This window comes from Amphiura filiformis, chromosome 20 (genome assembly GCF_039555335.1).
Source record: "Amphiura filiformis chromosome 20, Afil_fr2py, whole genome shotgun sequence".
Classification (NCBI taxonomy): domain Eukaryota; kingdom Metazoa; phylum Echinodermata; class Ophiuroidea; order Amphilepidida; family Amphiuridae; genus Amphiura; species Amphiura filiformis.
This window is the reverse complement of record NC_092647.1, coordinates 27377635-27395654: the sequence shown is the minus strand read 5'-3', so window position 1 is coordinate 27395654 and position 18020 is coordinate 27377635. Positions and strand designations below refer to the sequence as shown.

The window sequence follows — 18020 nt, the reverse complement described above, 5'->3', positions numbered from 1 at the left end:
ATTTTAATCTTTTTTAAATTCGGAATTCATTCAGTTTCTTGTGAACTTTGTTGCTCAGCAAATTGTGCTGATAGTAATCAATATTGAATACAGTACTATTGGTGTATGCAGCAGCAACTGCTTTGTTTGAAATGTAACTAAATAAATAAAATAAAAATGTAGATATTTATATAGCGCTTTATGCCGTAAACAGCCTCAAAGCGCTTTACATTTATTCCGCCGTTATTAGAATATGTCGGAACCACGTTTGCAGCCTACAATTGGCGCAGGGTTCATCAGTACAACGACTGTGACTACCCCTAACAGCTTCCCATTACACCTGGGTGGGGTGAGGCAATCGAGGCAAAGCGCCTTGCCCAAGGGCGCAACACGGTGGTGGGACGGGGACTCGAGCCAACGCACGTCGAGCAAGCTCTCAGATTATAAGTCCAAGGCCGTAACCACTGAGCCACCGTGTCCTCGTAACTACATGTACTACTGGTTTTGAATGCATCACATGATGAATGAGCTAGCAGACACTTAAACTAAGTTCTTAATTTGTTTTGTTGATGTAATTCATTCATGTTAGCTAGGCTTCATAGCCCTATTTAGAGGGTACAGGCATGCGCTGCAACCGATATGCTATTTTACATGATCCATTGCCTGGCAGAGGTGGTGCAATCTCTTGAGTGAATAAATCTAAAATTAAAACAGTTCAGTTTCACAAAGAGATGACATCCTTGAGAATCCTGTTGCTTCTTTTAATAATGTGATGAAAAATATCAATCTCTGTAGATGCTACTTACTGAGAGAATAAATTAAAAATCAAAACAGTTCAGTTTCACAATGAGGTGAACACAACACAGCAGCTATGATCCTTTAGAATCCTGTTGCCTCTTTGATGATAAGATCAATAATATTAGCAAATGCTATTACCAGTACCATGCACATAACATAATCTGCTTCATATGGAATATGTTCGATGCTAAAATGTATTTTTCTGAACGTCAGAATGGTTCCTGTCATCCTGAGTATCATAATATAATAGAGACTAGTGTCCTGGTTTGTCTGGTCAACTTGGGCAGTCTGTATAAAAACAAAAGATAATAATACTACATTATGAACAAAGCACAAACATCATATTCAGAAATGGGAAGTCGCCAATATTCATGACAATAATACAATCTGCAAGCTGATACACGTATGCATTGTACAGTACATATAGGCGCTGGGATGAAATACGAGGGGGTATCCAAAAGTTTTTGACATCACCCAGAAGGAAAAGAGCTATATTGATGAAATTTTGTCAGTGTAATCACTGGTCCTTATGTACATTATGGTCAAAAAATGGTCTCATAAGTATGTTTAATTTTTTACAAGTGGCGCTATGATGGGCAATAGGCGCATAACCTTTTCATGATAAGATCCTCCACTTTTTTGAGTTTCTTCACTGTGGCCGCATCATCCGTAAATGATTGACGTCCACTTCTCTTGGCTCATCTGTAAGGGACATGTGGCCAGTTTGGAAATTCCTTTATCAAAAAGCAACAGTGCCATATGATGGGCAATCATCACCGCAGATAGCTTTCATTTCATCATAGATTTTCTGAGCATTGTAGGCCTAACCCTCCAAATGCAGGAACTTAATCAATCTGCGTGCCTCAATTTTCACCATCTTACAGGTTATGCGCCTACTGCCCATCTAGCGCCACCTGTAAAGAAAGTAAACATACTTAGGAGACCATTTTGGACCATAATGTACATAAGGACCAGTGATTACACTGACAAAATTTCATATACAATTACATTGTACAATGTAGCTCTTTTCCTTCTGGGTGATGTCAAAAACTTTTGGATACCCCCTCGTAGTAGTAGCAATTTTTTTCATTTTATCTCATTTTTGGCTCGAAATTGAAAGGAGACAATGTGGTCAGTAGCTATCAGTGAAAACTAACATTTAAATAGGAATCTATTTTTATGCAAATCACACATTGCTTTTTAAATGGAATTGGAATGACTGAATTTATACTACATCACTGAGTGATAGTGATTGGTTTTAGCCAATGAGATGCTTTTGTTGCATTGGGAAGAGAGAGCTACCATTTTGTTTAAATTCAAATTGTGTCATTCCTCGATCATTGGTATAAATTCAGCTAAATTGGTGCTTGTAGCCTTGACGGTGTAGGTTACTGACCCACATGATTAGTTACAGGGCAGTGGCGTAGCGTGGTTCATCATATGGGGGGCATAGACCATGATTGGGGAGCACCAGGTCTGATTGCAGGCACAAGCCAGTTTTTGGCAATTTTCCTAGATGGGATTTTCTAAATTTTCAGATCAATGGAGGGGGGGGGGGGTGACATGCCCCTGTGCCCCTATTACGCTACGCCACTGCTGTAGGGTTTATATATGTAGTTTCCACCTATACGAAAATAATTATTTACCTGGTGATGACACTGTGTGTTGTTGTTACGATCAATGTTGTTTCTAGATTGATGATGATCATGATATCCCCAAAGTTTATAAGTTGCGATATACACACATAACAATGTTCTACTGCTCCGGATTGCAAATCACGTCACAGTTACATAGTTACTACAAATTACAGTCATGAAGTTTTCTTTGAACACTGCTTCAACAATTTGCTATACCAGTAGTCCAGTGTTATGCATATATATCGTATTGACAATCGGCAAATGGTTTAACAAAAGGCTGACATCTTTTGAAATTTGGTGGTCGAAATTTCCTCTTTTTGCGGCGTAGAACACTAAGTTAGAGTTTGAAATATCAATCCGTGTGTTTGTTGTAAGTTAAGTTACAAGTGCATTCACGATGAATTGTAAATGACATTTAAGTTAACTATTTCTGCCACTTATGCACTCCAAAAAGCAACTTGTACATAACGTTCACAGCTTCCGGGTTTCCGTCACTCGAGTCGATGCGTGCATGATGCAGTAGCAGCTGCATGCAGATTTGATGAATTGACACATTCAGGACATTGCGTAAAATGGATCACTTCACTCTAAGTTCACTGCCAAATCTCAATTTCTGTCTAACAAGTCCTGCCGTTGTTAGATCGCAAGTGGGTACAATAATCGTAAACTGTTTCTTTGACACGTTGATGCAATTAAAGATGCAAGGAGAGTCTTTTTGAACGTCTCGTCTTAAACTTCTTGTCACCAATATTTATTCAACAACTGTGTTTTGATTCCTGAAACAACAATTAAAATAACTTCACTTAATATATGCACAAAAAGAATGACTTACATACAGCAATGCCTTCAATTTCTTGCATGAACTGAATTTATCAAATGAGATAAATCAGGGCGTAGCGTGGTTCATCACATGGAGGGGCACCGACCATGATTGGGGGCACCGGGTCTGATGGAAGGGGGGGCACAAGCCATTTTTAGGCAATTTTCCTATGTGATTTCTTTTAAATTTCAGATCGATTGGGGCGTACATGCCCCCCCCCCGCCCCCGCTCAGTGCCCCTATGACGCTACGCCACTGAGATAAATCCCCCGGGGTGGCACTCAACTTAAATTTTGGTAGAGGTGTGCGGCGCGCCGAACTTTGGGAACTAAGAACTGATTTGAAGAACTGAAATTAGGGCCAAATTATAGGCTGGTGAGCTAAAAAATTCTAAATTATTTCCAAATTTGAGCTTCAAGAGCTACAATTGCCAGAGTTTGAGGCTCAAAGAACTGGAGAAGATCCAAATGTGGGGCTTAAGGAGAGCCTGAAAAAGGGACCCTTGAGCGCCACACATACCCGTACCACCTTAACATGTGAGTGCCCCCAGGATAAATCCTCACCAGATATTCACAACAAGCTTAAGGGAGTATTTCGTGATCCTAGCATCCTCTATTTATGTCATTTTTCATTAGATATCCACGAAAAAAAAACCTATTCCCAAAATTCCAGTTGATTCCAATTTTGCGTTCGCGAGTTATGCATGATTATGTGTATTACACTGCTCCAGAGACAATTAATCTGCAAGACATATTTTGTACATATTTTTATGTAGCCAGAGCAGAGGTTTCCAGTGATATAAAAATCTCAACTTTTTTTGAGAAAAGTGGGGGGATGAGGCTGTGGATCACGAAATGCCCTTTTAAACATAACAATGATGTAAATAAGTTGACACAGTTTACAGTTATAAATTATTTTACTTGGACATGACTGCAAAAACTTTTACGAAAAACGGAAATAAATCTAGTGCTAAGCGTCTGTAATCGCCTCATCATAATTAACAAACTATAAATATCAATCCGCTGAGCGGTAAATCGTCCAGGACACTGCTTTATCCAATACGCGTAATAAAATAGTACCAAATTGTTGTGGCCTTTTACTGACTTTGAGTAATATAAAAGCCTCTTGCACTACAACCAAACATTTCCAATAGCTGATATTACAATCAAACTAACATTTCAAATTGAAATTGGTGCTTAATAGCTGTTGCAATACATGGCAAGCCAATGCTAAAAATCATTGCATGCGAAATGTTATGCCTGGTCAAGCACCTCACCAGCTCACAGACCCGAATGCATGAATGTAGCGACATGTGCGATTGACCTAAAATACGGATTTCATTGATTTTAACCACAGTATACCATCAGTAATGAATTTACAAAGTCTAAAATAATCATACAATCATTAAATATAAGTTTTAATATACCTTGATACCCGAAAGTCCATTAATTTGTAAATTTGAGTGCTGAATTTCCCGGGTGAATTCCGTATACAGTCAGCAGTGTTAAAAGGGCAAAACAAAACGATCTGTCGCTTCCATGTCATGTATTCCAGCTGTTCAAGGTAACTATGAATAATTAAGCGGGTGACGTATTTACCAACTTTAAGGAATTAGTGTTTTGCCATGTTTGAATGTCAATTTTCATTTGTCTACCGGGTTTGTTTATAACTATTGAATTATTACTATTTATTATTAATACATAGACTGTAGATTCTCTCTACAGTCTATGATTAATACTACTATAATTATCATTGTAATTTCGTTCTGGTGCACCAGAACGAAATTCAAATTTCACGATATCTTTGCTAAACGAATTAATCTGCAAGAAATATTTTGTACATAAACATTATGTAGCCAGAGGTTTCCAGTGACATAAAAATCTCAACTTTTTTTGAGAAAAGTGGGGGGATGAGGCTGTGGATCACGAAATGCCCCTTTAATCATTAAAAAACGAGAATAAACGAAAGAATTCTTGTTATCTTTTTTTTCTCTTATTCTTCATTGTATCTTTATCAAAGTTAGGCCTATGTTTCAATAATTGTTTCATGACAAGTATAAAATAAATAAATCATGATAATTCAATCAATCTATCAATCAATCAAACGGTTAATTATTCAATCACTTCATTGGTAAAGTAGACAGGGCCGGGTGGGTGAGGGGCGGGTTAATTAGCGCCAATCCGAGTGGGGGGGGGGGACCGGCCAAAATTGTTTAAAAGCGGCTGAAAAGAACAAAATTTGGTCATTTTGCCCTGTAAATACGTCACCTGCTTAATTATTCATAGTACCTTTAACGGCTAGAATACATGGATTTTTTACGGGCGCGCATCACTAAATTGATCACTAAATATATCGCAACAAAAACATGTCATTTCATGACACCTGCGTCCCGGACCTGCGTTTGTCTGAAATGGCTTTTTGTGCTTCGGCAGTTGGCTGGGTCGACATGACATTTGACCCCAAATAAAAATTACCACATATACATTAGGTAAACACAATTCACGTGTGTACATACCGACACTCTCCTATGTTTTTCTTAGCTAAAAAAAAAAAAAGGAATTTGATTTTATACCGGAAGTTACCCCTTAATGACCTTTGACCTCAAATCTGTGTATGATTTATAGACACTCGGTAATAGCAATGCATGTGTGTAAGTTGCGTCACCCTCCTTCGTGATTTGTGGGAGAAGTAACATTTTAAAGGTATTTCGTTTCATACCGGAAGTGACCCCTTAATGACCTTTGACCCCAAGTAAAAAAATACCACATATAGATTAGGTAAACATAATTCATGTGTGCACATACTGTCAATCTCCTATGTTTTTCTTAGCTAATAAAATTTTTTGAAGGAATTTGGTTTTATACCGGAAATGACCCCTTAATGACCTTTGATCTTAAATCTGTGTATGATTTACAAACACTGGACAATAACAATGCATGTGTGCAAGTGGCGTTACTGTCCTACGTAATTTGTGGGAGAAGTAGCATTTTGAGCTGAAATCACGTTTTTGACCCCTGTAACCCTTACGTGACCTTTGACCCCACAAATTTCATGTGACATGTAGGGGCTTGGTCAGTGATGATTGTGACCAAGTTAGGTCAAAATCGGTGTACGGATGTCAGTGCTAGAGCAAATGTAAAGGTCGACAGAAGAAGAAGAAAGAAAGAAAGAAGAAAGAAGATCCTGTAAGAAAAAAGACACAGCCGTGACTAATGTCACGGCTGTGTAAAGAAGAACGCGGTAAAAAGAATGCACATCGCCGATGACGGATGTGCAATGAGGACCATCCATTGTTGAAGAAGAGCTGCGTATAGGCGACTTACCTGAGCGCAAAGATGAAGGCGACATATGAACCCATCACCTTCGGATGTTACGGCAGCAGCAGTACAGGAAGTAATGATAGCAATGTCAATAATGTCAACAGTGACAATAGGAACACTGACTAAACTAACAGTAGAAAAAAAAGTAGTAAGAATGGGAGCATAGAATTAAGAAAAGCTGAGAAAAATAACAGGATCGTATACACGGCAGCAAAAGAACGGTCGGTAGTAACGGCAGGGAGGAAGAGACCGCCATCAAGAAGGAAACAACACCAGTGGTATTAACGGTACCCTGCAGCAGAAATGGAATGCTGGGGAAAAAAAGAAGATAATGGTGAATAAGGCGCCGATGACAGTGATGATGAAGAAGGGGAAATTAAAATCAAGCAAGTGCAACTGAGCAAAGGAGAAAGATGTACTTTTTGCAAAAGTGGCCACCACTCACTCTGCCATCTCAACTGGTCTGTCCTCTCCAACGACAAAAACCCATTGCACTCTGAGTAAGAGACGGCTCTACGGCCACCCACCCCTTCACTTGCTGGGTGAAGCACTAAAGATATCACCCTAGTAAGAGCTACCATCTACAGAAAATTTACACAGGGACCCCACATTGATCAAACAAAGAGTGCTGTTAGAAGGGTGTGTATCAAAATATGTCCCACAGACGGACTTTGTGGACAATATGAAATACAAATTCAGTATTGCTTCCTTGTATGGCATTGAGCTACAACTTCTGACCTCCAATACTAGACTCCATTCAGAGGCAATATATAAAACACTGCGGGTACAACAGTGATTCTAGAAACATCTACCAAAAGAGACCACCCCACAGGCAGGACTTTGTGGACAGGTGTCAGGTTTACCGCTTGGAACGGAATAGAGTTGCAATTAAAACTAATAAGATCCTCTATAATCCAAGGGAGTTCCAACGGGACACACGTTCTGCTCCGACAGTTTGCATTCACTGCTTGTCCGTTTCAAAATCACGTACATTTTAGGTACACTGGCAACGTAAGTGTGCTACACCTTTCTCGAATATATGGTTCACAACGACACACTGATCAAATTCACGTCAGCTATAAATCAGCATCTTAAATAATCACGGACGTGCTGTAAGGGCTGTGAACTATTTGTCTTTCCCTTCGGGGTGGGCAAATTTCAAAGTGTCATGCCAAGAAATGCTTTACCCCGCTCGGCATGCCATAAAAACATTGCCCCTACCCCCTCTCGGCATGCCACAAACCCCCTCCCGTCTGTTCTGCGTGTTCTGCGGCAAACTAGCTCAATGTGCATTTCTCTTCGTCTATACTTTTCTACAACTCCGAATTTGCCCAAGATTGATTATCGGTACTTCACTATTTTTACATTCTCCAACCTTGGCATTGATATCACCCACAACAATTTGCCTTTGTTGTCTTTAATGACTTTATCAATGTCTTGATAAAACTCTTCTACGTCTACGTCTTCGTAGTCAGTGGTAGGGGCGTAAACCTGTATTACGCACAACTGGTCCTTCCTGACAAGCATTTATTCTAATCTTTCGAACTAATGCAGTAATGTTAAATGATAGCCACTTTAGATTGACACAATCTATATATCTGGTTCTTTCTTTAAATTCGTAATAACCAACAATTTCTTTGGAGATATGTAAGATACAATTCTATTCTAAATTCTAATATTGAAAGATATTAAAGAAAGTAAAAATTCGTGGGTAACATATGGACATCTAAAACTTTATTTGGTCTAGCAAGAAAAGTTATTGTTCAATCCGATGGTACTTCAAACTGATGATTCATAGATATGATCTTGTCTAAACGGAAAACATTTTAAAAATGCCCCCCCGAGTGAATTTTCTCCCGCTTTCGCTGGAAACGACCATATGACACGATCTGGTCCATAGGGCCAAAGGCTGCAAATTTGAAATTGAGATAAAGGCAAAAATATGGAGTAAAAAACAAAAAACAAACAAATACATAAGAAAATACACATCACAAAACCTCATAACTTTAGAACCAAATATACAAGACCTTTGGTGTTTTCAGTACATGATAGCCTAATGTTACCACAAGATAATAATTATAGTAACTCAATTTCAAAAATGCCTCCATTGGCCCCCGTAGAGCAGATCGTGTCACACATACTGTGCCTCTTATTGCCTTGTGTTCTCCCTTTGTATAAAAATATATTTAAAAAAAACAGACTTCGCTGTTTTACAAACAGTATAGACATTGACAAACTGGACCAGCTTAAAACACTATCATTAATCCCCACGAGAACGTAAGCTAAGTACACTCTCATTTCAGTTAAGATTTAAGAAAAATAGTTTACGATTTTAATAAATATCTGTTTAAAAGCACACGTTTTCTATTATACAATTTGGTTTAACAGGTTTAAACAGAGAAGTTTAAGATCCGTTAACTTTTCACAACGCCCTTAAGCAAGTGGGTTAGTTACGGAAAATCCTAGTTGTTTAAAGGGCCAGATTTTGTGGGCATGGTCAACGGATTTTTTTAGAATGTCAATATTTTGATCTCATGATGTGGTGCAATCAACTTGAAATATCAAATTTATTTTGACATAGCGGGTTGAACTGATAAAAAAGAAACGAAAACAAGCCAAAATATTTTAGGTCTATGCATGAAATTGTATTTTTTTGAACGAATCTCACAGTTGACCAAGATCTGATGACTTCAAATCTATCATGAATTGTGTTTCAGTACAAAATAAAATACATTAAAGCCCTAATCCTATTGACCCATTCATGTATTTAAGCAATTATTGTTTAAGACGAGCGTATTTTAAACAATAAACGTTTAAAATCTTTAAACAATTGTCTTAAACATGCAATTGTTTAAAGCATTTAGTGGGTTAAGGTTTAAGCAATAATTGTATAAGATTTAAAATAGTGGCTTTTAAACAATTATTAGAAGAGAGGGCTACGTAACCAGCGGGTGTTTAAGATTGGTTAAGGTTTTTTATATCACGAAAATAAGAGTGTAGGAATAGCTTAAAATTGGAGGATATGTCACCAAAATTGGCATCAGTGTTTGTTCATGTGAATAGTTACAAGAAAGAAAGAAAGAAAGAAAGAAAGAAAGAAAGAAAGAACTAGACTCAGCTGTGGTCTAAGACCACGAACACAGCCGTGTGGTGACCCCTTAATCACCTTTGACCCCAAAATATATGAAACCCCATAGACATTGGCTAATGTCAATGCACGTGTCCACGTGGCATCACTTTGCTATGCTTTTTGTGGCAGAAGGGCATTTTGAAGGTATATCGTTTTATACCGGAAGTGACCCCTTACTGACCATTGACCCCAAATGAGTGTACACTATATAGACACTGTGTTATAACAATGCATGTGTGCAAGTGGCGTCACGGTCCTACGTAATTTGTGGAAGAGAAAGCATTTTAAAGGTATTTCGTTTTATACCGGAAGTGACCCCTTAATGACCTTTGACCCCAAATAAAATAATACCACATATAAACTGGGTAACCACAATTCATGTGTGAACATACCGTTACTGTCCTATGTTTTTCTTAGCAAATACAAATTTTTGAAGGTTTTTCGTTTGATACCGGAAGTGACCCCTTAATGACCTTTGACCCCAAATCTGTGTACACCCCATAGACACTGGGTAATAACAATGCATGTGTGCAAGTGGCGTCTCTGTCCTACAGAATCTGTGGAAGAAGATGCATTTTAAAGGTATTTCGTTTTATACCGGAAGTGACCCTTAATGAGATTTGACCCCAAATAAAAAAATACCACATATACATTGGGTGACTGTAGATCATGTGTGAACATACCGTTACTGTCCCATGTTTTACTTAGCTAATAAAAAGTTTTGAAGGTATTTCGTTTTATACCGGAAGTGACCCCTTAATGACCTTTGACCCCAAATCTGTGTACACCCCATAGACACTGGGCAATAACAATGCATGTGTGCAAGTGGCGTCTCTGTCCTACAGAATCTGTGGAAGAAGATGCATTTTAAAGGTATTTCGTTTTATACCGGAAGTGACCCCTTAATGAGCTTTGACCCCCAAATAAAAAAAATACCACATAGGGTCAATACGCCTATTCTCGGTCACACGCCTATTCTCGGTCAGTTAGCGATTTGAACAACCGCTGACGATCGTTGCTTTAATTTCAGCCGTGTCTTCCGAACGAATCATTTAGCCGTACCGGTGCTGCAGGTTTTGGTGACTTTTTAATATCACGGCAGCACAGTTCACCTCAAATGATAGATTTTGAGATTGTATGGTGACCTGAAATATCGGCATTTAAAAAAAATAATGACGTCATTTAAGAGGGGATATTGTAATATAATCAGTGATGCGAAATTGTACATGCATTTTAAAGCTGTAATTTTAACAAGTTGATCCAACTGCATCGTAAATAACACCATTGCAAATGATTGGTGTTGTGTTTATGTAAATTCCCATAGAAACAGGGGTGTCCGAGAATAGGCATACGAATTCCGTTGGCATTCCTATTCTCGGTCAGTGTTCCCAAGTATGAGCTATGTTGACATTAGAGAGATTGCGAAATTTACGTGAAACGTGAAACGGGAACGGGAACGGCAAACTACATTAGTCAAAAATAGGTTAGTGTGCCCGCTGGAGGGTGAAATCTATTGTGAATTGGTCAATCGTGGAATTACCGTAAAGCGATTACGTTGCGGTTGGTAGCAAAAATGACGTTCCAAAATGACAAAAAAACGCATTATAAAATGCAGAAAAATGTTATGTTTGTCTTATTATGAAGCGAATCAAAGTATCCTAATAGAGCAAGTAGAGTCCGACATGTAATAAAATCCATTTTGGGGTTACAATTTGACCTAGTATAGACCAGAAGAGGTGAATAAATTTCGATTTTTTTCGACGCGAATTCGAACGGGAAGATTACCTATTCATTTCTGTGTGGAAAATGCCGTCCAAAAATCAGCTTGCGAAGAGGCGTTTTAGGCAAGATCGAGTCGTGTTACGGCAAATTTGCCGTTGAATTTTTTTTTTGGACGGGGGACAGAAGTTCATGCAACGCCATTTTTCGCCTTGCTTTTTCGTTGTGTTAAACAGCTGTCAGAGTGTTTTGCTTATGGATACTATTCAGCAAACATCAAAATATTTTTAAAACATGATCACGTGTTTTGGTTAAAACATTTTGATAAAATTTTATTAAAATACCAGGGAATGTAAAGGTCACGATACTGTAGGAAAAGCAATTTTGTAAAATGTTATTTTGCAAACATTGAAATATTGTATGAACACTTTATGTACTAATAAGTCTATTGTGTCAGCCCTTTTTTTTCTATTTTGGGGTTTACAACCCTCGAGCTAGGTACTGTTTTTCTATCCGATTCTTCTTTCTTCTTCTGGCAACAAACTTTAAAATGCTCCTCCTCCTACATGTTACACCCTACAATTACGTAACTTGCACATATGTATCGGCTATATCCAGTGCCCATAGGGTCTAAACAGAATTGGGGTCAAAGGTCATTAAGGGGGAATTTTCCGTCATTTAACCAAATACCTTCAAAATGCTACTAATGCTACATATTATAATTATAGTACAATGATGTCATTTGCATATATGGCATCGGCTATACCATACGCCTATAACTTGAATACAGAATTGGGGTCAAAGGTGATTAAGGGGCTAAATCTTACAATTGCATGATCTGGACATCTGTAAGGGGTATGGGGCTCAAACTCGGTGACAACAAATCTCATGACCAGGGGCACATTTTGCAGGGGTCAGGTCAAAGGTCATGCAGAGGTCAAATTTTAGAAACGCATTTCCTGGACATCTGTAAGGGGTACAGGTCTCAAACTTGCTGACAACAAAAGTAATGACCAGGGGAACATTTTGGAACACTTTGCAGGGGTCAAAGGTTATCCTGGGTCAAATCTTATAATTTCATTTTCTAGATATATGTAAGGGGTATGGGGCTCAAACAGACTAGATGAACAGGGGAACATTTTGGAACATTGTGCAGGGGTCATGTCAAAGGTCATCTGGGGTCAAATCTAAAATGGCATTTTCTACACATCTGTAAGGAGTACGGGACTCAAACTCGGTGACAACAAACCTCATGACCAGGGGAACATTTTGGAACATTTGCAGGTGTCAGATACCGCCACAACACCAGCAAATCCCAGCTAGGTTTGTGGTCTATGACCACCATTTGCCACTAGTCCTTTATTTCTGCCCCTGTGTAATTCACTTATACTGTATTATTCTCCTTTTCTTTTCTTTTTTCGTTTGTTTATTGCAGTACCGTAGCGTCACAGGGGCATGTGCCCATGTGCCAACAATCTATTTAAAAATTTAGAAAATCCCATTTGAATATTGCCGGTAAACGTTTTGTGGCACCCGATCAGGTGAAGTGCCCCTAAACATGTTTGGTGCCACCCTGACACCCCACCCCATGAATTCTGGTACGACATTGGTCCATTTTTTGACCAGTTATAACCAAACTTCCAAACTTGGGCAAAAGCTTCACTGCCCCAGTCGTTACATTTGGCATGACCCAATTGGGGTAAAACATCACGGTTGAGTAATTTTACCAAAAATGCTTCTCCTCACATGTTCCATGGCACAGTAATGAGATTTGGCTATAGCTAGCCGAGGCCTATAGGGTAAACATAGATTTGGGGTCAAAGGTCATTAAGGGTGTATTTCCGGTACATAACAAACAGCTTCAAAATGCTTCTTTTCATACATATTACATGGCACAGAAATGCGACGGACACATAAGCATTGACATTAGCTGGTGCCTATGGGTAACCGATTTTGAGTTCAAGATCATGTAGGGATCAAACATATGTGATTACTGAAAACAACTAAAAAAATCACTTTTTGCTGCATATTAAGTGTTGTAATCATCAGAACAATGCCAAAATAGCTATAGCATTAGGTGCATATAGGCACTGAAAACCAAATCCGAGTCACAGTGACTCATAAACACGTGTCCAGCCCTATGTCTAAAATTACCCAGTTAAGTGAGTCAGTAAAACGTTTTATTGACTCACTCAACTGGGTCATTTTAGACATAGAGTCAATGTGACTAACAAAGATGAGTCCAGCCTTGTCTCACATGGGTGAGTCAAGCTATGTCTAAAATTACCCAGTTAAATAATCAATAAAATATTGAGTCGATATGACTAACAAAGATGAGTCCAGCATCGACTAACATGGGTGAGTCAAGTTATGTCTAAAATGACCCATTTTAATGAGTCAACAAAACATTGAGTCCGTGTGACTATCAAAGATGAGTCCAGTCTTTACTCATATGGGTGAGTCTATCTATGGCTAATTTAACCCAGCCAAGTGAGTCAATAAACAATCCATGATGACTGACAAAGATGAGTCATCTCATGAGCAGTTTATGATGACCCATTTCAATGGTGTTGGATAGCCATCAAATGTATTTGATAGCATCGTGACACATACTCTACATGTACAAATTATTCTTAAAACTACGGTCTTAAAGATGAACGAGAAGAAAATGCTATTTGCTTGAAAATATAGAATCAGTAGTGGTTTTGTTTCCTATAATTTCAATATTTATTATTTAGAAGGAGGGTCAAACATTTTCAGTGCCCCCTTTTTGCATCAGGGCCCCCTTACAAGTGTTTGTGAACGGTCCCTTAGATGAGTCACAATCATTTGATATTGCTGTTGAAATCACTTTGATGAGTCCATGTGACCTTTTTTTTAATTAAGTTTATGTCATAGTCAATGTAATCTGAATTACCATGAGGATTCATTTGATACAGGCTAACTTACCAAGATGAGTCCAATTTGGTTAGCATTGATTGCTAAGCTAACTTTAATGAGTCCATTTTGATGCCGGAGCCATGTGATACGGTTTTATTAATCTAGATGAGTTGCCTCTGGTTGATCAATGTTGCCGGACTTATAATTGATGCTCACTATGACTCAATTTGTCTAGTCAATAGCATTTTGACTTTTGCTGAATGAGTAATTTGATACATAGTAACTAATCTAGATGAGTCCCATTTGATTGCCATTGCTGCTGGACTCATATTGATGGGTCCATGTGACTCGCTTCGACTCACTTAGTCTAGTCAATATCCTATTGACGATACTGAGCGAATCTGGTTGTCATTGTTTCGGTACTCATATTGATGAGTCCATGTGACTCACTTAGTTTAGTCAATATCCCTTTTGATTGTGCTGAATGAGTCGTGTAATACAGATTGACTAATCTACATGAGTCACATCTGGTGACATTCTTGCTGGACTCATATTGACGAGTCCACATGACTCACTTTGACTCACTTAGTGTAGTCAATACACTTTTGACTATGCTGTATGAGTCATGTAATACTGAATGACTAATCTAGATGAGTCACATCTGGTTGTCATTGTTTCTGTACTCATATTGATGAGTGCATGTGACTCACTTAGTCTAGTCAAAATCCCTTTGACTATGCTAAATGAGTCATGTGATACAGATTGACGATTGACTAATCTAAATGAGTCACACCTGGTCATTTTTGCTGGACTCATATTGATGAGTCCACATGACTCACTTGGTCTAGTCAATATCCCTTTGACTATACTAAATAAAGGTTTTTGGGTGACAGATCAAATGAAAAAATAAGGGGTCTTCGGGTGACAGAACATGTGTTCGTAAAAAATATGGGGTCTTTGGGTGACAGCGATGCTGAAAAAGGGGTCTTAACAGCCCTACATACGCGTCACCTCCAAAGTTGCAGTGCCCCCGGGGGGTCGTGTCTTCCATGTATGTGTATACACTAGGATCAACAATATGCTTATCTATTAGGGGAACAGTTCTTAAACAGTGTGTTAAATCCCAATATATTTATACATTCATTGAATGAACAAAAAACTCATACTCTGCAACTTGAGGTCAAATTTGGCACTATGATTATTGAGATTATTGGACTATGCCATTGGGATGATGCTCTTGTGGTCCATAGTGATACTAGTATTGGGTTCCAAAAATATCCCAAAGGAATAGATTTCTCAGATTTGCCAATTTGGTGTTTTAATACGACCTATACGCTGGCGAAGTTACGTAATTAATCGGATTAATTACCATAGCAATAGGTGAAAACAATTTTGAACATACCGCGCTGCACTACAAGCAGGTTACACTCATCACCTGTGTATGTCGGCAATCATAGATTGAATACAATACTGGTCTTTTCAAAGATACTAATCTTACAGGTGCAAGTAATCAGCATGATATGGTTCAATGAAGAGGTAGGGCCTACCGCGTGAACATATCAGTGCAGCGCGGTATATTCAAAAATTGTTTTCACCTATTGCTATGGTAGTTAATCCGATTATTACGTAACTTCGCCAGCGTATATCAAATTTTGCAATCGAGTCAAAGCAAAATGTCCTTGGTTTGAATAATAGCGTCAAACTATAACATTTAATGTACACGAAAATTGTCCGAACATTGCTTCAATTCATGTGAAATCAAAAAAGGAAACGTGTATTTCGATCATCAAATCATCATAGCACATTTTGAACATTGTCCAAGAATCTCGTCAGTGGATTCAAATTCGTACAATCTGTATAAACTCAGGTTTTTACTAATCATACTCGTTTCGCCATCCGACACCAAACTCTTGTTTTTCGTTATTTAGACAAACATGACAAATGACATACACCTGTTAAAAATACTCGTTTAAAAAAGGCCCGGAAAACATCGATGCTATATTCTAAACTGGACTGATGCACCCAGTCGTATTTGCATACCAATACAAATGTGGGTTCGATGCACCCAAGGGTGAATGGGTGATTCATATCTCTTTATATATAGATGTTGTGCATATGACTACTCAAATGCATTCAACAAAAGCATGACTGCAATCTACCGCGACAGTTCGTCTCTCACACACATAGCAAATGCACTACGATCAAATAGGTTGATGACAACATTTGATTGAATAGACTGGACTGCGCCATGATTGCGGTGAAGGACACTGGTTCAAATCCTTTGTTTGGATCCAATCGAGAAAAGCATGCATGGCATCTATAGTATATTTGTTTCGGCATAGCGCCACCTGAATCTATTGTATTTGATTTTCGCGGCGAACGGCATTATGACGGTCGCCCGCAAAATGCCGAAACACGTAACCCGTATGGCGTTTCCAGTGAACGCCTCTCCGCAATCTCTCTAATATTTGATCATTTACCTTAAAATTGGCAATTTTCCCGCGCTCCGAACGGAGTTTATTTCTATAAGTTCAATACCTGGATCATTTAAGCTTCAAATTGGCTTAAAATTGTCAAATGTTTGCACTTTGCGTGGAAGTTATTAAGGGAGCAAAATGCCACTTTCAAATTGCAAATTTGTGCGCACTTAACGCGCATTTGTCTCCTTCAATGTTCATATTTAATTATTGGCAGCTAAACATGCTACTTTCGCTCCGCTTCAACATATGTTCAAGGATTTTACACCAACCTCCCTCCCCCATGTCACAAAGAAATTTACACCACTGCTACCCCCTACCCCCTCCCCCAACCCGCACGCACACATTTATGGTCCTGCACCGTCATCACTGATCAAAGTACGTTCACATTGCTCCGGACCTGTAATGGCTCTCGACGACACTGTCTACGGCCCCACCGACCCAGGTTTTGAACAAATTGGGAAATACATTTTTCCTGTACAAAATAAATGCCGAAGTAATTTTTTTTATTTGATTTTCTGAAATTGCAAATTATTTACAGATGATGGTGATTGTTTGGGTCATTTCTAAAAAAAAAAAATAAAAAAAAACCCGACCGACCCAACTTGAAAGGTCCGTCCTCCCGTAGTTTTCGTCGCCTGATGGATGAGGCGCAGCCGAACCCATTATTTACTGCCGAGGATACAATATTTGCGTGTAAAGGATAATGCTGCACCATTTATTTCTATTCTATTACCACAAAATCGTGCGATTTAAAGAGAAAATATCACGTTTTGCCCAAATATTTGAAGCAAATAATCACGGCAAATAATATACTGCATCGCGCTTGGGGACATTAGGTGAGCGCAAAATGTACACCATATGGGGTCATTTTAGGTGAGAGACGGACCGTTTGGATCTAAATTCCGGGGGCATTGGGTGAGAATAAATTATGACCTCTTTTAAAATGGGGTCTTTGGGTGAGAGCCAAATGAAGCCTCGAAAATTGAATTTCTAGTTCTAAATGGCTTTGTTATATCCAAAGAAGTAACAAAATCAGTGATAGATGACTTGTTAATGTTCAAATGGAAAATTTTGGGTGACAGATCGAAAGGAAAAATATGGGGTCTTTGAGTGACAGAGCATGTGCTCATAAAAATATGGGGTCCTTGGGTTACAGCCCTACATACGCGTCACCTCCAAATTGGGAGTTCCCCCTGGTCCTTAAGAAGTCGAGAAACCAAAATACTCTCCAACAAACTGGGGACTGGTATAGTACATG

General features: G+C 38.7%; 1 long non-coding RNA gene across 1 annotated transcript; it reads right to left on the bottom strand.

Moving 5' to 3' along the window:
- Positions 1 to 158: 158 nt before the first annotated feature.
- Positions 159 to 4742, bottom strand: LOC140142542 (uncharacterized). The gene is made up of 3 exons (XR_011857537.1): positions 4660 to 4742; positions 2424 to 3190; positions 159 to 1065 (listed from the first exon to the last, which is right to left on the bottom strand). It is a non-coding gene; the product is annotated as an uncharacterized lncRNA (long non-coding RNA).
- Positions 4743 to 18020: the final 13278 nt, after the last annotated feature.